Source organism: Osmerus mordax, chromosome 8 (assembly GCF_038355195.1).
Source record: "Osmerus mordax isolate fOsmMor3 chromosome 8, fOsmMor3.pri, whole genome shotgun sequence".
In the NCBI taxonomy this organism is placed as follows: Eukaryota; Metazoa; Chordata; class Actinopteri; order Osmeriformes; family Osmeridae; genus Osmerus; species Osmerus mordax.
In genome coordinates, this window is record NC_090057.1 from 17,091,274 (window position 1) to 17,116,186 (window position 24,913).

General features: G+C 43.0%; 37 non-coding genes and 3 pseudogenes across 37 annotated transcripts; all 40 read left to right on the forward strand.

Annotated features, from left to right (window-relative positions):
* Positions 1-378: 378 nt before the first annotated feature.
* Positions 379-590, forward strand: LOC136948302 (small nucleolar RNA U3). Its single transcript, XR_010877175.1, has one exon. It is a non-coding gene; the product is annotated as a small nucleolar RNA U3 (small nucleolar RNA).
* Positions 591-995: 405 nt separating this feature from the next.
* On the forward strand, positions 996-1,207 carry LOC136948437 (small nucleolar RNA U3). The gene has a single exon (XR_010877298.1). It is a non-coding gene; the product is annotated as a small nucleolar RNA U3 (small nucleolar RNA).
* Positions 1,208-1,611: 404 nt separating this feature from the next.
* LOC136948325 (small nucleolar RNA U3) lies at positions 1,612-1,823 on the forward strand. The gene has a single exon (XR_010877197.1). It is a non-coding gene; the product is annotated as a small nucleolar RNA U3 (small nucleolar RNA).
* A 406-nt stretch (positions 1,824-2,229) lies between these two features.
* On the forward strand, positions 2,230-2,441 carry LOC136948421 (small nucleolar RNA U3). Its single transcript, XR_010877283.1, has one exon. It is a non-coding gene; the product is annotated as a small nucleolar RNA U3 (small nucleolar RNA).
* Positions 2,442-2,845: 404 nt separating this feature from the next.
* On the forward strand, positions 2,846-3,057 carry LOC136948469 (small nucleolar RNA U3). The gene has a single exon (XR_010877324.1). It is a non-coding gene; the product is annotated as a small nucleolar RNA U3 (small nucleolar RNA).
* Positions 3,058-3,461: 404 nt separating this feature from the next.
* Positions 3,462-3,673, forward strand: LOC136948412 (small nucleolar RNA U3). The gene has a single exon (XR_010877278.1). It is a non-coding gene; the product is annotated as a small nucleolar RNA U3 (small nucleolar RNA).
* Positions 3,674-4,077: 404 nt separating this feature from the next.
* LOC136948480 (small nucleolar RNA U3) lies at positions 4,078-4,289 on the forward strand. The gene has a single exon (XR_010877332.1). It is a non-coding gene; the product is annotated as a small nucleolar RNA U3 (small nucleolar RNA).
* Positions 4,290-4,693: 404 nt separating this feature from the next.
* On the forward strand, positions 4,694-4,905 carry LOC136948247 (small nucleolar RNA U3). Its single transcript, XR_010877123.1, has one exon. It is a non-coding gene; the product is annotated as a small nucleolar RNA U3 (small nucleolar RNA).
* A 406-nt stretch (positions 4,906-5,311) lies between these two features.
* LOC136948508 (small nucleolar RNA U3) lies at positions 5,312-5,523 on the forward strand. Its single transcript, XR_010877341.1, has one exon. It is a non-coding gene; the product is annotated as a small nucleolar RNA U3 (small nucleolar RNA).
* A 406-nt stretch (positions 5,524-5,929) lies between these two features.
* LOC136948187 (small nucleolar RNA U3) lies at positions 5,930-6,141 on the forward strand. Its single transcript, XR_010877067.1, has one exon. It is a non-coding gene; the product is annotated as a small nucleolar RNA U3 (small nucleolar RNA).
* A 406-nt stretch (positions 6,142-6,547) lies between these two features.
* Positions 6,548-6,759, forward strand: LOC136948235 (small nucleolar RNA U3). Its single transcript, XR_010877112.1, has one exon. It is a non-coding gene; the product is annotated as a small nucleolar RNA U3 (small nucleolar RNA).
* Positions 6,760-7,165: 406 nt separating this feature from the next.
* On the forward strand, positions 7,166-7,377 carry LOC136948299 (small nucleolar RNA U3). Its single transcript, XR_010877172.1, has one exon. It is a non-coding gene; the product is annotated as a small nucleolar RNA U3 (small nucleolar RNA).
* Positions 7,378-7,783: 406 nt separating this feature from the next.
* LOC136948492 (small nucleolar RNA U3) lies at positions 7,784-7,995 on the forward strand. The gene has a single exon (XR_010877338.1). It is a non-coding gene; the product is annotated as a small nucleolar RNA U3 (small nucleolar RNA).
* Positions 7,996-8,401: 406 nt separating this feature from the next.
* Positions 8,402-8,613, forward strand: LOC136948267 (small nucleolar RNA U3). The gene has a single exon (XR_010877142.1). It is a non-coding gene; the product is annotated as a small nucleolar RNA U3 (small nucleolar RNA).
* A 406-nt stretch (positions 8,614-9,019) lies between these two features.
* LOC136948503 (small nucleolar RNA U3) lies at positions 9,020-9,231 on the forward strand. Its single transcript, XR_010877339.1, has one exon. It is a non-coding gene; the product is annotated as a small nucleolar RNA U3 (small nucleolar RNA).
* Positions 9,232-9,635: 404 nt separating this feature from the next.
* LOC136948234 (small nucleolar RNA U3) lies at positions 9,636-9,847 on the forward strand. Its single transcript, XR_010877111.1, has one exon. It is a non-coding gene; the product is annotated as a small nucleolar RNA U3 (small nucleolar RNA).
* A 406-nt stretch (positions 9,848-10,253) lies between these two features.
* Positions 10,254-10,465, forward strand: LOC136948401 (small nucleolar RNA U3). The gene has a single exon (XR_010877268.1). It is a non-coding gene; the product is annotated as a small nucleolar RNA U3 (small nucleolar RNA).
* Positions 10,466-10,871: 406 nt separating this feature from the next.
* Positions 10,872-11,083, forward strand: LOC136948265 (small nucleolar RNA U3). Its single transcript, XR_010877140.1, has one exon. It is a non-coding gene; the product is annotated as a small nucleolar RNA U3 (small nucleolar RNA).
* A 406-nt stretch (positions 11,084-11,489) lies between these two features.
* LOC136948403 (small nucleolar RNA U3) lies at positions 11,490-11,701 on the forward strand. Its single transcript, XR_010877269.1, has one exon. It is a non-coding gene; the product is annotated as a small nucleolar RNA U3 (small nucleolar RNA).
* Positions 11,702-12,107: 406 nt separating this feature from the next.
* LOC136948266 (small nucleolar RNA U3) lies at positions 12,108-12,319 on the forward strand. The gene has a single exon (XR_010877141.1). It is a non-coding gene; the product is annotated as a small nucleolar RNA U3 (small nucleolar RNA).
* A 406-nt stretch (positions 12,320-12,725) lies between these two features.
* On the forward strand, positions 12,726-12,937 carry LOC136948326 (small nucleolar RNA U3). The gene has a single exon (XR_010877198.1). It is a non-coding gene; the product is annotated as a small nucleolar RNA U3 (small nucleolar RNA).
* Positions 12,938-13,341: 404 nt separating this feature from the next.
* Positions 13,342-13,498, forward strand: LOC136948565 (small nucleolar RNA U3; annotated as a pseudogene).
* Positions 13,499-13,904: 406 nt separating this feature from the next.
* LOC136948178 (small nucleolar RNA U3) lies at positions 13,905-14,116 on the forward strand. Its single transcript, XR_010877059.1, has one exon. It is a non-coding gene; the product is annotated as a small nucleolar RNA U3 (small nucleolar RNA).
* A 404-nt stretch (positions 14,117-14,520) lies between these two features.
* LOC136948405 (small nucleolar RNA U3) lies at positions 14,521-14,732 on the forward strand. Its single transcript, XR_010877271.1, has one exon. It is a non-coding gene; the product is annotated as a small nucleolar RNA U3 (small nucleolar RNA).
* A 404-nt stretch (positions 14,733-15,136) lies between these two features.
* LOC136948199 (small nucleolar RNA U3) lies at positions 15,137-15,348 on the forward strand. Its single transcript, XR_010877079.1, has one exon. It is a non-coding gene; the product is annotated as a small nucleolar RNA U3 (small nucleolar RNA).
* Positions 15,349-15,754: 406 nt separating this feature from the next.
* On the forward strand, positions 15,755-15,959 carry LOC136948552 (small nucleolar RNA U3; annotated as a pseudogene).
* A 406-nt stretch (positions 15,960-16,365) lies between these two features.
* LOC136948297 (small nucleolar RNA U3) lies at positions 16,366-16,577 on the forward strand. Its single transcript, XR_010877170.1, has one exon. It is a non-coding gene; the product is annotated as a small nucleolar RNA U3 (small nucleolar RNA).
* A 406-nt stretch (positions 16,578-16,983) lies between these two features.
* On the forward strand, positions 16,984-17,195 carry LOC136948278 (small nucleolar RNA U3). Its single transcript, XR_010877152.1, has one exon. It is a non-coding gene; the product is annotated as a small nucleolar RNA U3 (small nucleolar RNA).
* A 406-nt stretch (positions 17,196-17,601) lies between these two features.
* On the forward strand, positions 17,602-17,813 carry LOC136948514 (small nucleolar RNA U3). The gene has a single exon (XR_010877342.1). It is a non-coding gene; the product is annotated as a small nucleolar RNA U3 (small nucleolar RNA).
* A 404-nt stretch (positions 17,814-18,217) lies between these two features.
* Positions 18,218-18,429, forward strand: LOC136948312 (small nucleolar RNA U3). The gene has a single exon (XR_010877184.1). It is a non-coding gene; the product is annotated as a small nucleolar RNA U3 (small nucleolar RNA).
* Positions 18,430-18,833: 404 nt separating this feature from the next.
* On the forward strand, positions 18,834-19,045 carry LOC136948242 (small nucleolar RNA U3). Its single transcript, XR_010877119.1, has one exon. It is a non-coding gene; the product is annotated as a small nucleolar RNA U3 (small nucleolar RNA).
* A 404-nt stretch (positions 19,046-19,449) lies between these two features.
* LOC136948261 (small nucleolar RNA U3) lies at positions 19,450-19,661 on the forward strand. Its single transcript, XR_010877136.1, has one exon. It is a non-coding gene; the product is annotated as a small nucleolar RNA U3 (small nucleolar RNA).
* Positions 19,662-20,067: 406 nt separating this feature from the next.
* Positions 20,068-20,272, forward strand: LOC136948520 (small nucleolar RNA U3; annotated as a pseudogene).
* A 406-nt stretch (positions 20,273-20,678) lies between these two features.
* Positions 20,679-20,890, forward strand: LOC136948328 (small nucleolar RNA U3). The gene has a single exon (XR_010877200.1). It is a non-coding gene; the product is annotated as a small nucleolar RNA U3 (small nucleolar RNA).
* Positions 20,891-21,296: 406 nt separating this feature from the next.
* On the forward strand, positions 21,297-21,508 carry LOC136948350 (small nucleolar RNA U3). The gene has a single exon (XR_010877221.1). It is a non-coding gene; the product is annotated as a small nucleolar RNA U3 (small nucleolar RNA).
* Positions 21,509-21,912: 404 nt separating this feature from the next.
* On the forward strand, positions 21,913-22,124 carry LOC136948408 (small nucleolar RNA U3). Its single transcript, XR_010877274.1, has one exon. It is a non-coding gene; the product is annotated as a small nucleolar RNA U3 (small nucleolar RNA).
* A 404-nt stretch (positions 22,125-22,528) lies between these two features.
* On the forward strand, positions 22,529-22,740 carry LOC136948200 (small nucleolar RNA U3). Its single transcript, XR_010877080.1, has one exon. It is a non-coding gene; the product is annotated as a small nucleolar RNA U3 (small nucleolar RNA).
* A 406-nt stretch (positions 22,741-23,146) lies between these two features.
* Positions 23,147-23,358, forward strand: LOC136948458 (small nucleolar RNA U3). Its single transcript, XR_010877314.1, has one exon. It is a non-coding gene; the product is annotated as a small nucleolar RNA U3 (small nucleolar RNA).
* A 404-nt stretch (positions 23,359-23,762) lies between these two features.
* LOC136948213 (small nucleolar RNA U3) lies at positions 23,763-23,974 on the forward strand. Its single transcript, XR_010877092.1, has one exon. It is a non-coding gene; the product is annotated as a small nucleolar RNA U3 (small nucleolar RNA).
* A 406-nt stretch (positions 23,975-24,380) lies between these two features.
* On the forward strand, positions 24,381-24,592 carry LOC136948459 (small nucleolar RNA U3). Its single transcript, XR_010877315.1, has one exon. It is a non-coding gene; the product is annotated as a small nucleolar RNA U3 (small nucleolar RNA).
* Positions 24,593-24,913: the final 321 nt, after the last annotated feature.

Below are 24,913 nucleotides of genomic sequence, written 5' to 3' on the forward strand. Positions count from 1 at the left end.
AGTCACAGTAATGTTTGCATCTGTCTCATGATGCGCTGGACTGTGCGTTTTGCGACACTGCTGGGATGTGGAGGGAGTGCAACAACGTCCTTGATGTTGATCAATACTTAGATCCGTGCCAAGTTTAGCTGAATATGGTTCTCTCTATGCAAGGAATCCACGGATACAAATGAACAACTTAGTTCTCTATGCAACGTTTTGTCATGTGGAAGATTTCAGAACTCTGCGTGAAATGTCTGACCAAGAGACACGTTCCACGTGTCGCAGCTTTAGCATAATTGATTGTTACAGGTGTCGACCATTCAATTGGCTTTGGAACCAGGTGGTGCGTATGTGCTCCTCAAGATATAAAGCCAGGTTGTTCCCAGTCCAACAACCAACACTATACTTTCAGGGATCATTTCTATAGTTTGTTTTTGAGAAATGTGTTTCTAAGGAGTGGTCTCACTATCCATGATGAAGATGCAGATGTTCCTTTCTGAGCAGGAATCTGGTGGAAAGGTGTGGCTGTGTTCACTGTCCTACCACCATTGAGGACTGTTCCAAGTTCTTGAATGGAACTTGGACGAAAGGATCATGTTCTGAGTGGATTTACATTGATTGTTCAAGCAAAGTCAGTCACAGTAATGTTTGCATCTGTCTCATGATGCGCTGGACTGTGCGATTTGCGACACTGCTGGGATGTGGAGGGATTGCAACAACGGCCTTGATGTTGATTAATACTTAGATCCGTGCCAAGTTTAGCTGAATTTGGTTCTCTCTATGCAAGGAATCCACGGATACAAATGAACAACTTTAGTTCTCTATGCAACGTTTTGTCATGTGGAAGATTTCAGAACTCTGCGTGAAATGTCTGACCGAGAGACACGTTCCACGTGTCGCAGCTTTAGCATAATTGATTGTTACAGGTGTCGACCATTCAATTGGCTTTGGAACCAGGTGGTGCGTATGTGCTCCTCAAGATATAAAGCCAGGTTGTTCCCAGTCCAACAACCAACACTATACTTTCAGGGATTATCTCTATAGTTTGTTTTTGAGAAATGTGTTTCTAAGGAGTGGTCTCACTATCCATGATGAAGATGCAGATGTTCCTTTCTGAGCAGGAATCTGGTGGAGAGGTGTGGCTGTGTTCACTGTCCTACCACCATTGAGGACTGTTCCAAGTTCTTGAATGGAACTTGGACGAAAGGATCATGTTCTGAGTGGATTTACATTGATTGTTCAAGCAAAGTCAGTCACAGTAATGTTTGCATCTGTCTCATGATGCGCTGGACTGTGCGTTTTGCGACACTGCTGGGATGTGGAGGGAGTGCAACAACGGCCTTGATGTTGATCAATACTTGGATCCGTGCCAAGTTTAGCTGAATATGGTTCTCTCTATGCAAGGAATCCACGGATACAAATGAACAACTTAGTTCTCTATGCAACGTTTTGTCATGTGGAAGATTTCAGAACTCTGCGTGAAATGTCTGACCAAGAGACACGTTCCACGTGTCGCAGCTTTAGCATAATTGATTGTTACAGGTGTCGACCATTCAATTGGCTTTGGAACCAGGTGGTGCGTATGTGCTCCTCAAGATATAAAGCCAGGTTGTTCCCAATCCAACAACCAACACTATACTTTCAGGGATTATTTCTATAGTTTGTTTTTGAGAAATGTGTTTCTAAGGAGTGGTCTCACTATCCATGATGAAGATGCAGATGTTCCTTTCTGAGCAGGAATCTGGTGGAAAGGTGTGGCTGTGTTCACTGTCCTACCACCATTGATGACTGTTCCAAGTTCTTGAATGGAACTTGGACGAAAGGATCATGTTCTGAGTGGATTTACATTGATTGTTCAAGCAAAGTCAGTCACAGTAATGTTTGCATCTGTCTCATGATGCGCTGGACTGTGCTATTTACGACACTGCTGGGATGTGGAGGGAGTGCAACAACGGCCTTGATGTTGATCAATACTTAGATCCGTGCCAAGTTTAGCTGAATTTGGTTCTCTCTATGCAAGGAATCCACGAATACAAATGAACAACTTAGTTCTCTATGCAAAAGTTTGTCATGTGGAAGATTTCAGAACTCTGCCTGAAATGTCTTTGACCAAGAGACACATTCCACGTGTCGCGGCTTTAGCATAATTGATTGTTACAGATGTCGACCGTTCAATTGGCTTTGGAACCCAGTGGTGCGTATGTGCTCCTCAAGATATAAAGCCAGGTTGTTCCCAGTCCAACAACCAAGACTATACTTTCAGGGATCATTTCTATAGTTTGTTTTTGTAAAATGTGTTTCTAAGGCGTGGTCTCACTATCCATGATGAAGATGCAGATGTTCCTTTCTGAGCAGGAATCTGGTGGAAAGGTGTGGCTGTGTTCACTGTCCTACCACCATTGATGACTGTTCCAAGTTCTTGAATGGAACTTGGACGAAAGGATAATGTTCTGAGTGCACTTACATTGATTGTTCAAGCAAAGTCAGTCACAGTAATGTTTGCATCTGTCTCATGATGCGCTGGATTGTGCGTTTTGCGACACTGCTGGGATGTGGAGGGAGTGCAACAACGGCCTTGATGTTGATCAATACTTAGATCCGTGCCAAGTTTAGCTGAATATGGTTCTCTCTATGCAAGGAATCCACGGATACAAATGAACAACTTAGTTCTCTATGCAACGTTTTGTCATGTGGAAGATTTCAGAACTCTGCCTGAAATGTCTGACCAAGAGACACGTTCCACGTGTCGCAGCTTTAGCATAATTGATTGTTACAGGTGTCGAACATTCAATTGGCTTTGGAACCAGGTGGTGCGTATGTGCTCCTCAAGATATAAAGCCAGGTTGTTCCCAGTCCAACAACCAAGACTATACTTTCAGGGATCATTTCTATAGTTTGTTTTTGAGAAATGTGTTTCTAAGGAGTGGTCTCACTATCCATGATGAAGATGCAGATGTTCCTTTCTGAGCAGGAATCTGGTGGAAAGGTGTGGCTGTGTTCACTGTCCTACCACCATTGATGACTGTTCCAAGTTCTTGAATGGAACTTGGACGAAAGGATCATGTTCTGAGTGGATTTACATTGATTGTTCAAGCAAAGTCAGTCACAGTAATGTTTGCATCTGTCTCATGATGCGCTGGACTGTGCGATTTGCGACACTGCTGGGATGTGGAGGGATTGCAACAACGGCCTTGATGTTGATCAATACTTAGATCCGTGCCAAGTTTAGCTGAATTTGGTTCTCTCTATGGAAGGAATCCACGGATACAAATGAACAATTTGGTTCTCTATGCAATGTTTTGACATGTGGAAGATTTCAGAACTCTGCGTGAAATGTCTGACCAAGAGACACATTCCACGTGTCGCAGCTTTAGCATAATTGATTGTTACAGGTGTCGACCATTCAATTGGCTTTGGAACCCAGTGGTGCGTATGTGCTCCTCGAGATATAAAGCCAGGTTGTTCCCAGTCCAACAACCAAGACTATACTTTCAGGGATAATTTCTATAGTTTGTTTTTGAGAAATGTGTTTCTAAGGAGTGGTCTCACTATCCATGACGAAGATGCAGATGTTCTTTTCAGAGCAGGAATCTGGTGGAAAGGTGTGGCTGTGTTCACTGTCCTACCCCCATTGATGACTGTTCCAAGTTCTTGAATGGAACTTGGACGAAAGGATCATGTTCTGAGTGGATTTACATTGATTGTTCAAGCAAAGTCAGTCACAGTAATGTTTGCATCTGTCTCATGATATGCTGGACTGTGCAATTGACGACACTGCTGAGATGTGGAGGGAGTGCAACAACGGCCTTGATGTTGATCAATACTTAGATCCGTGCCAAGTTTAGCTGAATTTGGTTCTCTCTATGCAAGGAATCCACGGATACAAATGAACAACTTAGTTCTCTATGTAACGTTTTGTCATGTGGAAGATTTCAGAACTCTGCGTGAAATGTCTGACCAAGAGACACATTCCACGTGTCGCAGCTTTAGCATAATTGATTGTTACAGGTGTCGACCATTCAATTGGCTTTGGAACCCAGTGGTGCGTATGTGCTCCTCAAGATATAAAGCCAGGTTGTTCCCAGTCCAACAACCAAGACTATACTTTCAGGGATCATTTCTATAGTTTGTTTTTGAGAAATGTGTTTCTAAGGAGTGGTCTCACTATCCATGATGAAGATGCAGATGTTCCTTTCTGAGCAGGAATCTGGTGGAAAGGTGTGGCTGTGTTCACTGTCCTACCACCATTGATGACTGTTCCAAGTTCTTGAATGGAACTTGGACGAAAGGATCATGTTCTGAGTGGACTTACATTGATTGTTCAAGCAAAGTCAGTCACAGTAATGTTTGCATCTGTCTCATGATGCGCTGGACTGTGTGATTTGCGACACTGCTGGGATGTGGAGGGATTGCAACAACGGCCTTGATGTTGATCAATACTTAGATCCGTGCCAAGTTTAGCTGAATTTGGTTCTCTCTATGGAAGGAATCCACGGATACAAATGAACAATTTGGTTCTCTATGCAATGTTTTGTCATGTGGAAGATTTCAGAACTCTGCGTGAAATGTCTGACCAAGAGACACATTCCACGTGTCGCAGCTTTAGCATAATTGATTGTTACAGGTGTCGACCATTCAATTGGCTTTGGAACCCAGTGGTGCGTATGCGCTCCTCGAGATATAAAGCCAGGTTGTTCCCAGTCCAACAACCAAGACTATACTTTCAGGGATCATTTCTATAGTTTGTTTTTGAGAAATGTGTTTCTAAGGAGTGGTCTCACTATCCATGATGAAGATGCAGATGTTCCTTTCTGAGCAGGAGTCTGGTGGAAAGGTGTGGCTGTGTTCACTGTCCTACCACCATTAATGACTGTTCCAAGTTCTTGAATGGAACTTGGACGAAAGGATCATGTTCTGAGTGGATTTACATTGATTGTTCAAGCAAAGTCAGTCACAGTAATGTTTGCATCCGTCTCATGATGCGCTGGACTGTGCGATTTGCGACACTGCTGGGATGTGGAGGGATTGCAACAACGGCCTTGATGTTGATCAATACTTAGATCCGTGCCAAGTTTAGCTGAATTTGGTTCTCTCTATGCAAGGAATCCACGGATACAAATGAACAACTTAGTTCTCTATGCAAAAGTTTGTCATGTGGAAAATTTCAGAACTCTGCCTGAAATGTCTTTGACCAAGAGACACATTCCACGTGTCGCGGCTTAAGCATAATTGATTGTTACAGGTGTCGACCATTCAATTGGATTTGGAACCAGGTGGTGCGTATGTGCTCCTCAAGATATAAAGCCAGGTTGTTCCCAGTCCAACAACCAACACTATACTTTCAGGGATTATTTCTATAGTTTGTTTTTGAGAAATGTGTTTCTAAGGAGTGGTCTCACTATCCATGATGAAGATGCAGATGTTCCTTTCTGAGCAGGAATCTGGTGGAAAGGTGTGGCTGTGTTCACTGTCCTACCACCATTGATGACTGTTCCAAGTTCTTGAACGGAATTTGGACGAAAGGATCAGGTTCTGAGTGCACTTACATTGATTGTTCAAGCAAAGTCAGTCACAGTAATGTTTGCATCTGTCTCATGATGCGCTGGATTGTGCGTTTTGCGACACTGCTGGGATGTGGAGGGAGTGCAACAACGGCCTTGATGTTGATTAATACTTAGATCCGTGCCAAGTTTAGCTGAATTTGGTTCTCTCTATGCAAGGAATCCACGGATACAAACGAACAACTTATTTCTCTATGTAACGTTTTGTCATGTGGAAGATTTCAGAACTCTGCGTGAAATGTCTTTGACCAAGAGACACGTTCCACGTGTCGTAGCTTTAGCATAATTGATTGTTACAGGTGTCGACCATTCAATTGGCTTTGGAACCCAGTGGTGCGTATGCGCTCCTCGAGATAAAAAGCCAGGTTGTTCCCAGTCCAACAACCAAGACTATACTTTCAGGGATCATTTCTATAGTTTGTTTTTGAGAAATGTGTTTGTAAGGAGTGGTCTCACTATCCATGATGAAGATGCAGATGTTCCTTTCTGAGCAGGAATCTGGTGGAAAGGTGTGGCTGTGTTCACTGTCCTACCACCATTGATGACTGTTCCAAGTTCTTGAATGGAACTTGGACGAAAGGATCATGTTCTGAGTGGATTTACATTGATTGTTCAAGCAAAGTCAGTCACAGTAATGTTTGCATCTGTCTCATGATGCGCTGGACTGTGCAATTGACGACACTGCTGGGATGTGGAGGGAGTGCAACAACGGCCTTCATGTTGATCAATACTTATATCCTTGCCAAGTTTAGCTGAATTTGGTTCTCTCTATGCAAGGAATCCACGGATACAAACGAACAACTTATTTCTCTATGTAACGTTTTGTCATGTGGAAGATTTCAGAACTCTGCGTGAAATGTCTTTGACCAAGAGACACGTTCCACGTGTCGTAGCTTTAGCATAATTGATTGTTACAGGTGTCGACCATTCAATTGGCTTTGGAACCCAGTGGTGCGTATGCGCTCCTCGAGATAAAAAGCCAGGTTGTTCCCAGTCCAACAACCAAGACTATACTTTCAGGGATCATTTCTATAGTTTGTTTTTGAGAAATGTGTTTCTAAGGAGTGGTCTCACTATCCATGATGAAAATGCAGATGTTCCTTTCTGAGCAGGAATCTGGTGGAAAGGTGTGGCTGTGTTCACTGTCCTACCACCATTGATGACTGTTCCAAGTTCTTGAATGGAACTTGGACGAAAGGATCATGTTCTGAGTGGATTTACATTGATTGTTCAAGCAAAGTCAGTCACAGTAATGTTTGCATCTGTCTCATGATGCGCTGGACTGTGCAATTGACGACACTGCTGGGATGTGGAGGGAGTGCAACAACGGCCTTGATGTTGATCAATACTTATATCCGTGCCAAGTTTAGCTGAATTTGGTTCTCTCTATGCAAGGAATCCACGGATACAAATGAACAACTTATTTCTCTATGTAACGTTTTGTCATGTGGAAGATTTCAGAACTCTGCCTGAAATGTCTTTGACCAAGAGACACATTCCACGTGTCGCGGCTTTAGCATAATTGATTTTTACAGATGTCGACCGTTCAATTGGCTTTGGAACCCAGTGGTGCGTATGTGCTCCTCAAGATATAAAGCCAGGTTGTTCCCAGTCCAACAACTAAGACTATACTTTCAGGGATCATTTCTATAGTTTGTTTTTGTAAAATGTGTTTCTAAGGCGTGGTCTCACTATCCATGATGAAAATGCAGATGTTCCATTCTGAGCAGGAATCTGGTGGAAAGGTGTGGCTGTGTTCACTGTCCTACCACCATTGATGACTGTTCCAAGTTCTTGAATGGAACTTGGACGAAAGGATCATGTTCTGAGTGGATTTACATTGATTGTTCAAGCAAAGTCAGTCACAGTAATGTTTGCATCTGTCTCATGATGCGCTGGACTGTGCAATTGACGACACTGCTGGGATGAGGAGGGAGTGCAACAACGGCCTTGATGTTGATCAATACTTATATCCGTGCCAAGTTTAGCTGAATTTGGTTCTCTCTATGCAAGGAATCCACGGATACAAATGAACAACTTAGTTCTCTATGTAACGTTTTGTCATGTGGAAGATTTCAGAACTCTGCGTGAAATGTCTTTGACCAAGAGACACGTTCCACGTGTCGTAGCTTTAGCATAATTGATTGTTACAGGTGTCGACCATTCAATTGGCTTTGGAACCCAGTGGTGCGTATGCGCTCCTCGAGATAAAAAGCCAGGTTGTTCCCAGTCCAACAACCAAGACTATACTTTCAGGGATCATTTCTATAGTTTGTTTTTGAGAAATGTGTTTCTAAGGAGTGGTCTCACTATCCATGATGAAGATGCAGATGTTCCTTTCTGAGCAGGAATCTGGTGGAAAGGTGTGGCTGTGTTCACTGTCCTACCACCATTGATGACTGTTCCAAGTTCTTGAATGGAACTTGGACGAAAGGATCATGTTCTGAGTGGATTTACATTGATTGTTCAAGCAAAGTCAGTCACAGTAATGTTTGCATCTGTCTCATGATGCGCTGGACTGTGCAATTGACGACACTGCTGGGATGTGGAGGGAGTGCAACAACGGCCTTGATGTTGATCAATACTTATATCCGTGCCAAGTTTAGCTGAATTTGGTTCTCTCTATGCAAGGAATCCACGGATACAAATGAACAACTTATTTCTCTATGTAACGTTTTGTCATGTGGAAGATTTCAGAACTCTGCGTGAAATGTCTTTGACCAAGAGACACGTTCCACGTGTCGTAGCTTTAGCATAATTGATTGTTACAGGTGTCGACCATTCAATTGGCTTTGGAACCCAGTGGTGCGTATGTGCTCCTCGAGATATAAAGCCAGGTTGTTCCCAGTCCATCAACCAAGACTATATTTTCAGGGATCATTTCTATAGTTTGTTTTTGAGAAATGTGTTTCTAAGGAGTGGTCTCACTATCCATGATGAAGATGCAGATGTTCCTTTCTGAGCAGGAATCTGGTGGAAAGGTGTGGCTGTGTTCACTGTCCTACCACCATTGATGACTGTTCCAAGTTCTTGAATGGAACTTGGACGAAAGGATCATGTTCTGAGTGGATTTACATTGATTGTTCAAGCAAAGTCAGTCACAGTAATGTTTGCATCTGTCTCATGATGCGCTGGACTGTGCGTTTTGCGACACTGCTGGGATGTGGAGGGAGTGCAACAACGGCCTTGATGTTGATCAATACTTATATCCGTGCCAAGTTTAGCTGAATTTGGTTCTCTCTATGCAAGGAATCCACGGATACAAATGAACAACTTAGTTCTCTATGTAACGTTTTGTCATGTGGAAGATTTCAGAACTCTGCGTGAAATGTCTTTGACCAAGAGACACGTTCCACGTGTCGTAGCTTTAGCATAATTGATTGTTACAGGTGTCGACCATTCAATTGGCTTTGGAACCCAGTGGTGCGTATGCGCTCCTCGAGATAAAAAGCCAGGTTGTTCCCAGTCCAACAACCAAGACTATACTTTCAGGGATCATTTCTATAGTTTGTTTTTGAGAAATGTGTTTCTAAGGAGTGGTCTCACTATCCATGATGAAGATGCAGATGTTCCTTTCTGAGCAGGAATCTGGTGGAAAGGTGTGGCTGTGTTCACTGTCCTACCACCATTGATGACTGTTCCAAGTTCTTGAATGGAACTTGGACGAAAGGATCATGTTCTGAGTGGATTTACATTGATTGTTCAAGCAAAGTCAGTCACAGTAATGTTTGCATCTGTCTCATGATGCGCTGGACTGTGCGATTTGCGACACTGCTGGGATGTGGAGGGATTGCAACAACGGCCTTGATGTTGATTAATACTTAGATCCGTGCCAAGTTTAGCTGAATTTGGTTCTCTCTATGCAAGGAATCCACGGATACAAATGAACAATTTAGTTCTCTATGCAACGTTTTGTCATGTGGAAGATTTCAGAACTCTGCGTGAAATGTCTGACCAAGAGACACGTTCCACGTGTCGCAGCTTTAGCATAATTGATTGTTACAGGTGTCGACCATTCAATTGGCTTTGGAACCCAGTGGTGCGTATGCGCTCCTCGAGATAAAAAGCCAGGTTGTTCCCAGTCCAACAACCAAGACTATACTTTCAGGGATCATTTCTATAGTTTGTTTTTGAGAAATGTGTTTCTAAGGAGTGGTCTCACTATCCATGATGAAGATGCAGATGTTCCTTTCTAAGCAGGAATCTGGTGGAAAGGTGTGGCTGTGTTCACTGTCCTACCACCATTGATGACTGTTCCAAGTTCTTGAATGGAACTTGGACGAAAGGATCATGTTCTGAGTGGATTTACATTGATTGTTCAAGCAAAGTCAGTCACAGTAATGTTTGCATCTGTCTCATGATGCGCTGGACTGTGCAATTGACGACACTGCTGGGATGTGGAGGGAGTGCAACAACGGCCTTGATGTTGATCAATACTTATATCCGTGCCAAGTTTAGCTGAATTTGGTTCTCTCTATGCAAGGAATCCACGGATACAAATGAACAACTTATTTCTCTATGTAAAGTTTTGTCATGTGGAAGATTTCAGAACTCTGCGTGAAATGTCTTTGACCAAGAGACACGTTCCACGTGTCGTAGCTTTAGCATAATTGATTGTTACAGGTGTCGACCATTCAATTGGCTTTGGAACCAGGTGGTGCGTATGTGCTCCTCAAGATATAAAGCCAGGTTGTTCCCAGTCCAACAACCAACACTATACTTTCAGGGATTATTTCTATAGTTTGTTTTTGAGAAATGTGTTTCTAAGGAGTGGTCTCACTATCCATGATGAAGATGCAGATGTTCCTTTCTGAGCAGGAATCTGGTGGAAAGGTGTGGCTGTGTTCACTGTCCTACCACCATTGAGGACTGTTCCAAGTTCTTGAATGGAACTTGGACGAAAGGATCATGTTCTGAGTGGATTTACATTGATTGTTCAAGCAAAGTCAGTCACAGTAATGTTTGCATCTGTCTCATGATGCGCTGGACTGTGCAATTGACGACACTGCTGGGATGTGGAGGGAGTGCAACAACGGCCTTGATGTTGATCAATACTTATATCCGTGCCAAGTTTAGCTGAATTTGGTTCTCTCTATGCAAGGAATCCACGGATACAAATGAACAACTTAGTTCTCTATGTAACGTTTTGTCATGTGGAAGATTTCAGAACTCTGCGTGAAATGTCTTTGACCAAGAGACACATTCCACGTGTCGCGGCTTTAGCATAATTGATTGTTACAGATGTCGACCGTTCAATTGGCTTTGGAACCCAGTGGTGCGTATGTGCTCCTCAAGATATAAAGCCAGGTTGTTCCCAGTCCAACAACTAAGACTATACTTTCAGGGATCATTTCTATAGTTTGTTTTTGTAAAATGTGTTTCTAAGGCGTGGTCTTACTATCCATGATGAAGATGCAGATGTTCCGTTCTGAGCAGGAATCTGGTGGAAAGGTGTGGCTGTGTTCACTGTCCTACCACCATTGATGACTGTTCCAAGTTCTTGAATGGAACTTGGACGAAAGGATCATGTTCTGAGTGGATTTACATTGATTGTTCAAGCAAAGTCAGTCACAGTAATGTTTGCATCTGTCTCATGATGCGCTGGACTGTGCGTTTTGCGACACTGCTGGGATGTGGAGGGAGTGCAACAACGGCCTTGATGTTGATCAATACTTGGATCCGTGCCAAGTTTAGCTGAATATGGTTCTCTCTATGCAAGGAATCCACGGATACAAATGAACAACTTAGTTCTCTATGCAACGTTTTGTCATGTGGAAGATTTCAGAACTCTGCGTGAAATGTCTTTGACCAAGAGACACGTTCCACGTGTCGTAGCTTTAGCATAATTGATTGTTACAGGTGTCGACCATTCAATTGGCTTTGGAACCAGGTGGTGCGTATGTGCTCCTCAAGATATAAAGCCAGGTTGTTCCCAGTCCAACAACCAACACTATACTTTCAGGGATTATTTCTATAGTTTGTTTTTGAGAAATGTGTTTCTAAGGAGTGGTCTCACTATCCATGATGAAGATGCAGATGTTCCTTTCTGAGCAGGAATCTGGTGGAAAGGTGTGGCTGTGTTCACTGTCCTACCACCATTGAGGACTGTTCCAAGTTCTTGAATGGAACTTGGACGAAAGGATCATGTTCTGAGTGGATTTACATTGATTGTTCAAGCAAAGTCAGTCACAGTAATGTTTGCATCTGTCTCATGATGCGCTGGACTGTGCAATTGACGACACTGCTGGGATGTGGAGGGAGTGCAACAACGGCCTTGATGTTGATCAATACTTATATCCGTGCCAAGTTTAGCTGAATTTGGTTCTCTCTATGCAAGGAATCCACGGATACAAATGAACAACTTAGTTCTCTATGTAACGTTTTGTCATGTGGAAGATTTCAGAACTCTGCGTGAAATGTCTTTGACCAAGAGACACATTCCACGTGTCGCGGCTTTAGCATAATTGATTGTTACAGATGTCGACCGTTCAATTGGCTTTGGAACCCAGTGGTGCGTATGTGCTCCTCAAGATATAAAGCCAGGTTGTTCCCAGTCCAACAACTAAGACTATACTTTCAGGGATCATTTCTATAGTTTGTTTTTGTAAAATGTGTTTCTAAGGCGTGGTCTTACTATCCATGATGAAGATGCAGATGTTCCGTTCTGAGCAGGAATCTGGTGGAAAGGTGTGGCTGTGTTCACTGTCCTACCACCATTGATGACTGTTCCAAGTTCTTGAATGGAACTTGGACGAAAGGATCATGTTCTGAGTGGATTTACATTGATTGTTCAAGCAAAGTCAGTCACAGTAATGTTTGCATCTGTCTCATGATGCGCTGGACTGTGCGTTTTGCGACACTGCTGGGATGTGGAGGGAGTGCAACAACGGCCTTGATGTTGATCAATACTTGGATCCGTGCCAAGTTTAGCTGAATATGGTTCTCTCTATGCAAGGAATCCACGGATACAAATGAACAACTTAGTTCTCTATGCAACGTTTTGTCATGTGGAAGATTTCAGAACTCTGCGTGAAATGTCTTTGACCAAGAGACACGTTCCACGTGTCGTAGCTTTAGCATAATTGATTGTTACAGGTGTCGACCATTCAATTGGCTTTGGAACCAGGTGGTGCGTATGTGCTCCTCAAGATATAAAGCCAGGTTGTTCCCAGTCCAACAACCAACACTATACTTTCAGGGATTATTTCTATAGTTTGTTTTTGAGAAATGTGTTTCTAAGGAGTGGTCTCACTATCCATGATGAAGATGCAGATGTTCCTTTCTGAGCAGGAATCTGGTGGAAAGGTGTGGCTGTGTTCACTGTCCTACCACCATTGATGACTGTTCCAAGTTCTTGAATGGAACTTGGACGAAAGGATCATGTTCTGAGTGGATTTACATTGATTGTTCAAGCAAAGTCAGTCACAGTAATGTTTGCATCTGTCTCATGATGCGCTGGACTGTGCGTTTTGCGACACTGCTGGGATGTGGAGGGAGTGCAACAACGGCCTTGATGTTGATCAATACTTGGATCCGTGCCAAGTTTAGCTGAATATGGTTCTCTCTATGCAAGGAATCCACGGATACAAATGAACAACTTAGTTCTCTATGCAACGTTTTGTCATGTGGAAGATTTCAGAACTCTGCGTGAAATGTCTGACCAAGAGACACATTCCACGTGTCGCAGCTTTAGCATAATTGATTGTTACAGGTGTCGACCATTCAATTGGCTTTGGAACCCAGTGGTGCGTATGCGCTCCTCGAGATATAAAGCCAGGTTGTTCCCAGTCCAACAACCAAGACTATACTTTCAGGGATCATTTCTATAGTTTGTTTTTGAGAAATGTGTTTCTAAGGAGTGGTCTCACTATCCATGATGAAGATGCAAATGTTCCTTACTGAGCAGGAATCTGGTGGAAAGGTGTGGCTGTGTTCACTGTCCTATTCTGAGTGGATTTACATTGATTGTTCAAGCAAAGTCAGTCACAGTAATGTTTGCATCTGTCTCATGATGCGCTGGACTGTGCGATTTGCGACACTGCTGGGATGTGGAGGGATTGCAACAACGGCCTTGATGTTGATCAATACTTAGATCCGTGCCAAGTTTAGCTGAATTTGGTTCTCTCTATGCAAGGAATCCACAGATACAAATGAACAACTTAGTTCTCTATGCAAAATTTTGTCATGTGGAAGATTTCAGAACTCTGCCTGAAATGTCTTTGACCAAGAGACACATTCCACGTGTCGCGGCTTTAGCATAATTGATTGTTACAGATGTCGACCGTTCAATTGGCTTTGGAACCCAGTGGTGCGTATGCGCTCCTCGAGATAAAAAGCCAGGTTGTTCCCAGTCCAACAACCAAGACTATACTTTCAGGGATCATTTCTATAGTTTGTTTTTGAAAAATGTGTTTCTAAGGAGTGGTCTCACTATCCATGATGAAGATGCAGATGTTCCTTTCTGAGCAGGAATCTGGTGGAAAGGTGTGGCTGTGTTCACTGTCCTACCACCATTGATGACTGTTCCAAGTTCTTGAATGGAACTTGGACGAAAGGATCATGTTCTGAGTGGATTTACATTGATTGTTCAAGCAAAGTCAGTCACAGTAATGTTTGCATCTGTCTCATGATGCGCTGGACTGTGCAATTGACGACACTGCTGGGATGTGGAGGGAGTGCAACAACGGCCTTGATGTTGATCAATACTTAGATCCGTGCCAAGTTTAGCTGAATTTGGTTCTCTCTATGCAAGGAATCCACGGATACAAATGAACAATTTAGTTCTCTATGCAACGTTTTGTCATGTGGAAGATTTCAGAACTCTGCGTGAAATGTCTGACCAAGAGACACGTTCCACGTGTCGCAGCTTTAGCATAATTGATTGTTACAGGTGTCGACCATTCAATTGGCTTTGGAACCAGGTGGTGCGTATGTGCTCCTCAAGATATAAAGCCAGGTTGTTCCCAGTCCAACAACCAACACTATACTTTCAGGGATTATTTCTATAGTTTGTTTTTGAGAAATGTGTTTCTAAGGAGTGGTCTCACTATCCATGATGAAGATGCAGATGTTCCTTTCTGAGCAGGAATCTGGTGGAAAGGTGTGGCTGTGTTCACTGTCCTACCACCATTGAGGACTGTTCCAAGTTCTTGAATGGAACTTGGACGAAAGGATCATGTTCTGAGTGGATTTACATTGATTGTTAAAGCAAAGTCAGTCACAGTAATGTTTGCATCTGTCTCATGATGCGCTGGACTGTGTGATTTGCGACACTGCTGGGATGTGGAGGGATTGCAACAACGGCCTTGATGTTGATCAATACTTAGATCCGTGCCAAGTTTAGCTGAATTTGGTTCTCTCTATGGAAGGAATCCACGGATACAAATGAACAATTTGGTTCTCTATGCAATGTTTTGTCATGTGGAAGATTTCAGAACTCTGCGTGAAATGTCTGACCAAGAGACACATTCCACGTGTCGCAGCTTTAGCATAATTGATTGTTACAGGTGTCGACCATTCAATTGGCTTTGGAACCCAGTGGTGCGTATGCGCTCCTCGAGATATAAAGCCAGGTTGTTCCCAGTCCAACAACCAAGACTATACTTTCAGGGATCATTTCTATAGTTTGTTTTTGAGAAATGTGTTTCTAAGGAGTGGTCTCACTATCCATGATGAAGATGCAGATGTTCCTTTCTGAGCAGGAGTCTGGTGGAAAGGTGTGGCTGTGTTCACTGTCCTACCACCATTGATGACTGTTCCAAGTTCTTGAATGGAACTTGGACGAAAGGATCATGTTCTGAGTGGATTTACATTGATTGTTCAAGCAAAGTCAGTCACAGTAATGTTTGCATCCGTCTCATGATGCGCTGGACTGTGCGATTTGCGACACTGCTGGGATGTGGAGGGATTGCAACAACGGCCTTGATGTTGATCAATACTTAGATCCGTGCCAAGTTTAGCTGAATTTGGTTCTCTCTATGCAAGGAATCCACGGATACAAATGAACAACTTAGTTCTCTATGCAAAAGTTTGTCATGTGGAAAATTTCAGAACTCTGCCTGAAATGTCTTTGACCAAGAGACACATTCCACGTGTCGCGGCTTAAGCATAATTGATTGTTACAGGTGTCGACCATTCAATTGGATTTGGAACCAGGTGGTGCGTATGTGCTCCTCAAGATATAAAGCCAGGTTGTTCCCAGTCCAACAACCAACACTATACTTTCAGGGATTATTTCTATAGTTTGTTTTTGAGAAATGTGTTTCTAAGGAGTGGTCTCACTATCCATGATGAAGATGCAGATGTTCCTTTCTGAGCAGGAATCTGGTGGAAAGGTGTGGCTGTGTGCACTGTCCTACCACTATTGATGACTATTCTTGAATGGAACTTGGACGAAAGGATCATGTTCTGAGTGGATTTACATTGATTGTTCAAGCAAAGTCAGTCACAGTAATGTTTGCATCTGTCTCATGATGCGCTGGACTGTGCTATTTACGACACTGCTGGGATGTGGGGGGAGTGCAACAACGGCCTTCATGTTGATCAATACTTAGATCCGTGCAAAGTTTAGCTGAATTTGGTTCTCTCTATGCAAGGAATCCACGGATACAAATGAACAATTTAGTTCTCTATGCAAAATTTTGTCATGTGGAAGATTTCAGAACTCTGCCTGAAATGTCTTTGACCAAGAGACACATTCCACGTGTCGCGGCTTTAGCATAATTGATTGTTACAGATGCCGACCGTTCAATTGGCTTTGGAACCCAGTGGTGCGTATGTGCTCCTCGAGATATAAAGCCAGGTTGTTCCCAGTCCAACAACCAAGACTATACTTTCAGGGATCATTTCTATAGTTTGTTTTTGTAAAATGTGTTTCTAAGGCGTGGTCTCGCTATCCATGATGAAGATGCAGATGTTCCTTTCTGAGCAGGAATCTGGTGGAAAGGTGTGGCTGTGTTCACTGTCCTACCACCATTGATGACTGTTCCAAGTTCTTGAATGGAACTTGGACGAAAGGATAATGTTCTGAGTGGATTTACATTGATTGTTCAAGCAAAGTCAGTCACAGTAATGTTTGCATCTGTCTCATGAAGCGCTGGACTGTGCAATTGACGACACTGCTGGGATGTGGAGGGAGTGCAACAACGGCCTTGATGTTGATCAATACTTGGATCCGTGCCAAGTTTAGCTGAATATGGTTCTCTCTATGCAAGGAATCCACGGATACAAATGAACAACTTAGTTCTCTATGTAATGTTTTGTCATGTGGAAGATTTCAGAACTCTGCGTGAAATGTCTTTGACCAAGAGACACGTTCCACGTGTCGTAGCTTTAGCATAATTGATTGTTACAGGTGTCGACCATTCAATTGGCTTTGGAACCCAGTGGTGCGTATGTGCTCCTCGAGATATAAAGCCAGGTTGTTCCCAGTCCATCAACCAAGACTATACTTTCAGGGATCATTTCTATAGTTTGTTTTTGAGAAATGTGTTTCTAAGGAGTGGTCTCACTATCCATGATGAAGATGCAGATGTTCCTTTCTGAGCAGGAATCTGGTGGAAAGGTGTGGCTGTGTTCACTGTCCTACCACCATTGATGACTGTTCCAAGTTCTTGAATGGAACTTGGACGAAAGGATCATGTTCTGAGTAGATTTACATTGATTGTTCAAGCAAAGTCAGTCACAGTAATGTTTGCATCTGTCTCATGATGCGCTGGACTGTGCGATTTGCGACACTGCTGGGATGTGGAGGGATTGCAACAACGGCCTTGATGTTGATTAATACTTAGATCCGTGCCAAGTTTAGCTGAATATGGTTCTCTCTATGCAAGGAATCCACGGATACAAATGAACAACTTAGTTCTCTATGCAACGTTTTGTCATGTGGAAGATTTCAGAACTCTGCGTGAAATGTCTTTGACCAAGAGACACGTTCCACGTGTCGTAGCTTTAGCATAATTGATTGTTACAGGTGTCGACCATTCAATTGGCTTTGGAACCCAGTGGTGCGTATGCGCTCCTCGAGATATAAAGCCAGGTTGTTCCCAGTCCAACAACCAAGACTATACTTTCAGGGATCATTTCTATAGTTTGTTTTTGAGAAATGTGTTTCTAAGGAGTGGTCTCACTATCCATGATGAAGATGCAGATGTTCCTTTCTGAGCAGGAATCTGGTGGAAAGGTGTGGCTGTGTTCACTGTCCTACCACCATTGATGACTGTTCCAAGTTCTTGAATGGAACTTGGACGAAAGGATCATGTTCTGAGTGGATTTACATTGATTGTTCAAGCAAAGTCAGTCACAGTAATGTTTGCATCTGTCTCATGATGCGCTGGACTGTGTGATTTGCGACACTGCTGGGATGTGGAGGGATTGCAACAACGGCCTTGATGTTGATCAATACTTAGATCCGTGCCAAGTTTAGCTGAATTTGGTTCTCTCTATGGAAGGAATCCACGGATACAAATGAACAATTTGGTTCTCTATGCAATGTTTTGTCATGTGGAAGATTTCAGAACTCTGCGTGAAATGTCTGACCAAGAGACACATTCCACGTGTCGCAGCTTTAGCATAATTGATTGTTACAGATGCCGACCGTTCAATTGGCTTTGGAACCCAGTGGTGCGTATGTGCTCCTCGAGATATAAAGCCAGGTTGTTCCCAGTCCAACAACCAAGACTATACTTTCAGGGATCATTTCTATAGTTTGTTTTTGTAAAATGTGTTTCTAAGGCGTGGTCTCGCTATCCATGATGAAGATGCAGATGTTCCTTTCTGAGCAGGAATCTGGTGGAAAGGTGTGGCTGTGTTCACTGTCCTACCACCATTGATGACTGTTCCAAGTTCTTGAATGGAATTTGGACGAAAGGATAATGTTCTGAGTGGATTTACATTGATTGTTCAAGCAAAGTCAGTCACAGTAATGTTTGCATCTGTCTCATGATGCGCTGGACTGTGCAATTGACGACACTGCTGGGATGTGGAGGGAGTGCAACAACGGCCTTGATGTTGATCAATACTTACATCCGTGCCAAGTTTAGCTGAATTTGGTTCTCTCTATGCAAGGAATCCACGGATACAAATGAACAACTTAGTTCTCTATGTAACGTTTTGTCATGTGGAAGATTTCAGAACTCTGCGCGAAATGTCTGACCAAGAGACACATTTCACGTGTCGCAGCTTTAGCATAATTGATTGTTACAGGTGTCGACCATTCAATTGGCTTTGGAACCCAGTGGTGCGTATGCGCTCCTCGAGATATAAAGCCAGGTTGTTCCCAGTCCAACAACCAAGACTATACTTTCAGGGATCATTTCTATAGTTTGTTTTTGAGAAATGTGTTTCTAAGGAGTGGTCTCACTATCCATGATGAAGATGCAGATGTTCCTTTCTGAGCAGGAATCTGGTGGAAAGGTGTGGCTGTGTTCACTGTCCTACCACCATTGATGACTGTTCCAAGTTCTTGAATGGTACTTGGACGAAAGGATCATGTTCTGAGTGGATTTACATTGATTGTTCAAGCAAAGTCAGTCACAGTAATGTTTGCATCTGTCTCATGATGCGCTGGACTGTGCGATTTGCGACACTGCTGGGATGTGGAGGGATTGCAACAACGGCCTTGATGTTGATCAATACTTAGATCCGTGCCAAGTTTAGCTGAATTTGGTTCTCTCTATGGAAGGAATCCACGGATACAAATGAACAATTTGGTTCTCTATGCAATGTTTTGTCATGTGGAAGATTTCAGAACTCTGCGTGAAATGTCTGACCAAGAGACACATTCCACGTGTCGCAGCTTTAGCATAATTGATTGTTACAGGTGTCGACCATTCAATTGGCTTTGGAACCCAGTGGTGCGTATGCGCTCCTCGAGATAAAAAGCCAGGTTGTTCCCAGTCCAACAACCAAGACTATACTTTCAGGGATCATTTCTATAGTTTGTTTTTGAGAAATGTGTTTCTAAGGAGTGGTCTCACTATCCATGATGAAGATGCAAATGTTCCTTACTGAGCAGGAATCTGGTGGAAAGGTGTGGCTGTGTTCACTGTCCTACCACCATTGATGACTGTTCCAAGTTCTTGAATGGAACTTGGACGAAAGGATCGTGTTCTGAGTGGATTTACATTGATTGTTCAAGCAAAGTCAGTCACAGTAATGTTTGCATCCGTCTCATGATGCGCTGGACTGTGCGATTTGCGACACTGCTGGGATGTGGAGGGATTGCAACAACGGCCTTGATGTTGATCAATACTTAGATCCGTGCCAAGTTTAGCTGAATTTGGTTCTCTCTATGCAAGGAATCCACGGATACAAATGAACAATTTAGTTCTCTATGCAAAATTTTGTCATGTGGAAGATTTCAGAACTCTGCCTGAAATGTCTTTGACCAAGAGACACATTCCACGTGTCGCGGCTTTAGCATAATTGATTGTTACAGATGCCGACCGTTCAATTGGCTTTGGAACCCAGTGGTGCGTATGTGCTCCTCGAGATATAAAGCCAGGTTGTTCCCAGTCCAACAACCAAGACTATACTTTCAGGGATTATTTCTATAGTTTGTTTTTGAGAAATGTGTTTCTAAGGAGTGGTCTCACTATCCATGATGAAGATGCAGATGTTCCTTTCTGAGCAGGAATCTGGTGGAAAGGTGTGGCTGTGTTCACTGTCCTACCACTATTGATGACTATTCTTGAATGGAACTTGGACGAAAGGATCATGTTCTGAGTGGATTTACATTGATTGTTCAAGCAAAGTCAGTCACAGTAATGTTTGCATCTGTCTCATGATGCGCTGGACTGTGCAATTGACGACACTGCTGGGATGTGGAGGGAGTGCAACAACGGCCTTGATGTTGATCAATACTTATATCCGTGCCAAGTTTAGCTGAATTTGGTTCTCTCTATGCAAGGAATCCACGGATACAAATGAACAACTTAGTTCTCTATGCAACGTTTTGTCATGTGGAAGATTTCAGAACTCTGCGTGAAATGTCTTTGACCAAGAGACACGTTCCACGTGTCGTAGCTTTAGCATAATTGATTGTTACAGGTGTCGACCATTCAATTGGCTTTGGAACCAGGTGGTGCGTATGTGCTCCTCAAGATATAAAGCCAGGTTGTTCCCAGTCCAACAACCAACACTATACTTTCAGGGATTATTTCTATAGTTTGTTTTTGAGAAATGTGTTTCTAAGGAGTGGTCTCACTATCCATGATGAAGATGCAGATGTTCCTTTCTGAGCAGGAATCTGGTGGAAAGGTGTGGCTGTGTTCACTGTCCTACCACCATTGATGACTGTTCCAAGTTCTTGAATGGAACTTGGACGAAAGGATCATGTTCTGAGTGGATTTACATTGATTGTTCAAGCAAAGTCAGTCACAGTAATGTTTGCATCTGTCTCATGATGCGCTGGACTGTGCGTTTTGCGACACTGCTGGGATGTGGAGGGAGTGCAACAACGGCCTTGATGTTGATCAATACTTGGATCCGTGCCAAGTTTAGCTGAATATGGTTCTCTCTATGCAAGGAATCCACGGATACAAATGAACAACTTAGTTCTCTATGTAACGTTTTGTCATGTGGAAGATTTCAGAACTCTGCGTGAAATGTCTTTGACCAAGAGACACGTTCCACGTGTCGTAGCTTTAGCATAATTGATTGTTACAGGTGTCGACCATTCAATTGGCTTTGGAACCCAGTGGTGCGTATGCGCTCCTCGAGATATAAAGCCAGGTTGTTCCCAGTCCAACAACCAAGACTATACTTTCAGGGATCATTTCTATAGTTTATTTTTGAGAAATGTGTTTCTAAGGAGTGGTCTCTCTATCCATGATGAAGATGCAGATGTTCCTTTCTGAGCAGGAATCTGGTGAAAAGGTGTGGCTGTGTTCACTGTCCTACCACCATTGATGACTGTTCCAAGTTCTTGAATGGAACTTGGACGAAAGGATCATGTTCTGAGTGGATTTACATTGATTGTTCAAGCAAAGTCAGTCACAGTAATGTTTGCATCTGTCTCATGATGCGCTGGACTGTGCGATTTGCGACACTGCTGGGATGTGGAGGGATTGCAACAACGGCCTTGATGTTGATCAATACTTAGATCCGTGCCAAGTTTAGCTGAATTTGGTTCTCTCTATGGAAGGAATCCACGGATACAAATGAACAATTTGGTTCTCTATGCAATGTTTTGTCATGTGGAAGATTTCAGAACTCTGCGTGAAATGTCTGACCAAGAGACACATTCCACGTGTCGCAGCTTTAGCATAATTGATTGTTACAGGTGTCGACCATTCAATTGGCTTTGGAACCCAGTGGTGCGTATGCGCTCCTCGAGATATAAAGCCAGGTTGTTCCCAGTCCAACAACCAAGACTATACTTTCAAGGATTATTTCTATAGTTTGTTTTTGAGAAATGTGTTTCTAAGGAGTGGTCTCACTATCCATGATGAAGATGCAGATGTTCCTTTCTGAGCAGGAATCTGGTGGAAAGGTGTGGCTGTGTTCACTGTCCTACCACCATTGATGACTGTTCCAAGTTCTTGAATGGAACTTGGACGAAAGGATCATGTTCTGAGTAGATTTACATTGATTGTTCAAGCAAAGTCAGTCACAGTAATGTTTGCATCTGTCTCATGATGCGCTGGACTGTGTGATTTGCGACACTGCTGGGATGTGGAGGGATTGCAACAACGGCCTTGATGTTGATCAATACTTAGATCCGTGCCAAGTTTAGCTGAATTTGGTTCTCTCTATGGAAGGAATCCACGGATACAAATGAACAATTTGGTTCTCTATGCAATGTTTTGTCATGTGGAAGATTTCAGAACTCTGCGTGAAATGTCTGACCAAGAGACACATTCCACGTGTCGCAGCTTTAGCATAATTGATTGTTACAGGTGTCGACCATTCAATTGGCTTTGGAACCCAGTGGTGCGTATGCGCTCCTCGAGATATAAAGCCAGGTTGTTCCCAGTCCAACAACCAAGACTATACTTTCAGGGATCATTTCTATAGTTTGTTTTTGAGAAATGTGTTTCTAAGGAGTGGTCTCACTATCCATGATGAAGATGCAGATGTTCCTTTCTGAGCAGGAGTCTGGTGGAAAGGTGTGGCTGTGTTCACTGTCCTACCACCATTGATGACTGTTCCAAGTTCTTGAATGGAACTTGGACGAAAGGATCATGTTCTGAGTGGATTTACATTGATTGTTCAAGCAAAGTCAGTCACAGTAATGTTTGCATCCGTCTCATGATGCGCTGGACTGTGCGATTTGCGACACTGCTGGGATGTGGAGGGATTGCAACAACGGCCTTGATGTTGATCAATACTTAGATCCGTGCCAAGTTTAGCTGAATTTGGTTCTCTCTATGCAAGGAATCCACGGATACAAATGAACAACTTAGTTCTCTATGCAAAAGTTTGTCATGTGGAAAATTTCAGAACTCTGCCTGAAATGTCTTTGACCAAGAGACACATTCCACGTGTCGCGGCTTAAGCATAATTGATTGTTACAGGTGTCGACCATTCAATTGGATTTGGAACCAGGTGGTGCGTATGTGCTCCTCAAGATATAAAGCCAGGTTGTTCCCAGTCCAACAACCAACACTATACTTTCAGGGATTATTTCTATAGTTTGTTTTTGAGAAATGTGTTTCTAAGGAGTGGTCTCACTATCCATGATGAAGATGCAGATGTTCCTTTCTGAGCAGGAATCTGGTGGAAAGGTGTGGCTGTGTTCACTGTCCTACCACCATTGATGACTGTTCCAAGTTCTTGAATGGAATTTGGACGAAAGGATAATGTTCTGAGTGGATTTACATTGATTGTTCAAGCAAAGTCAGTCACAGTAATGTTTGCATCTGTCTCATGATGCGCTGGACTGTGCAATTGACGACACTGCTGGGATGTGGAGGGAGTGCAACAACGGCCTTGATGTTGATCAATACTTGGATCCGTGCCAAGTTTAGCTGAATATGGTTCTCTCTATGCAAGGAATCCACGGATACAAATGAACAATTTGGTTCTCTATGCAATGTTTTGTCATGTGGAAGATTTCAGAACTCTGCGTTAAATGTCTGACCAAGAGACACATTCCACGTGTCGCAGCTTTAGCATAATTGATTGTTACAGGTGTCGACCATTCAATTGGCTTTGGAACCCAGTGGTGCGTATGCGCTCCTCGAGATATAAAGCCAGGTTGTTCCCAGTCCAACAACCAAGACTATACTTTCAGGGATCATTTCTATAGTTTGATTTTGAGAAATGTGTTTCTAAGGAGTGGTCTCACTATCCATGATGAAGATGCAGATGTTCCTTTCTGAGCAGGAGTCTGGTGGAAAGGTGTGGCTGTGTTCACTGTCCTACCACCATTGATGACTGTTCCAAGTTCTTGAATGGAACTTGGACGAAAGGATCATGTTCTGAGTGGATTTACATTGATTGTTCAAGCAAAGTCAGTCACAGTAATGTTTGCATCCGTCTCATGATGCGCTGGACTGTGCGATTTGCGACACTGCTGGGATGTGGAGGGATTGCAACAACGGCCTTGATGTTGATCAATACTTAGATCCGTGCCAAGTTTAGCTGAATTTGGTTCTCTCTATGCAAGGAATCCACGGATACAAATGAACAACTTAGTTCTCTATGCAAAAGTTTGTCATGTGGAAAATTTCAGAACTCTGCCTGAAATGTCTTTGACCAAGAGACACATTCCACGTGTCGCGGCTTAAGCATAATTGATTGTTACAGGTGTCGACCATTCAATTGGATTTGGAACCAGGTGGTGCGTATGTGCTCCTCAAGATATAAAGCCAGGTTGTTCCCAGTCCAACAACCAACACTATACTTTCAGGGATTATTTCTATAGTTTGTTTTTGAGAAATGTGTTTCTAAGGAGTGGTCTCACTATCCATGATGAAGATGCAGATGTTCCTTTCTGAGCAGGAATCTGGTGGAAAGGTGTGGCTGTGTTCACTGTCCTACCACCATTGATGACTGTTCCAAGTTCTTGAATGGAATTTGGACGAAAGGATAATGTTCTGAGTGGATTTACATTGATTGTTCAAGCAAAGTCAGTCACAGTAATGTTTGCATCTGTCTCATGATGCGCTGGACTGTGCAATTGACGACACTGCTGGGATGTGGAGGGAGTGCAACAACGGCCTTGATGTTGATCAATACTTGGATCCGTGCCAAGTTTAGCTGAATATGGTTCTCTCTATGCAAGGAATCCACGGATACAAATGAACAACTTAGTTCTCTATGTAATGTTTTGTCATGTGGAAGATTTCAGAACTCTGCGTGAAATGTCTTTGACCAAGAGACACGTTCCACGTGTCGTAGCTTTAGCATAATTGATTGTTACAGGT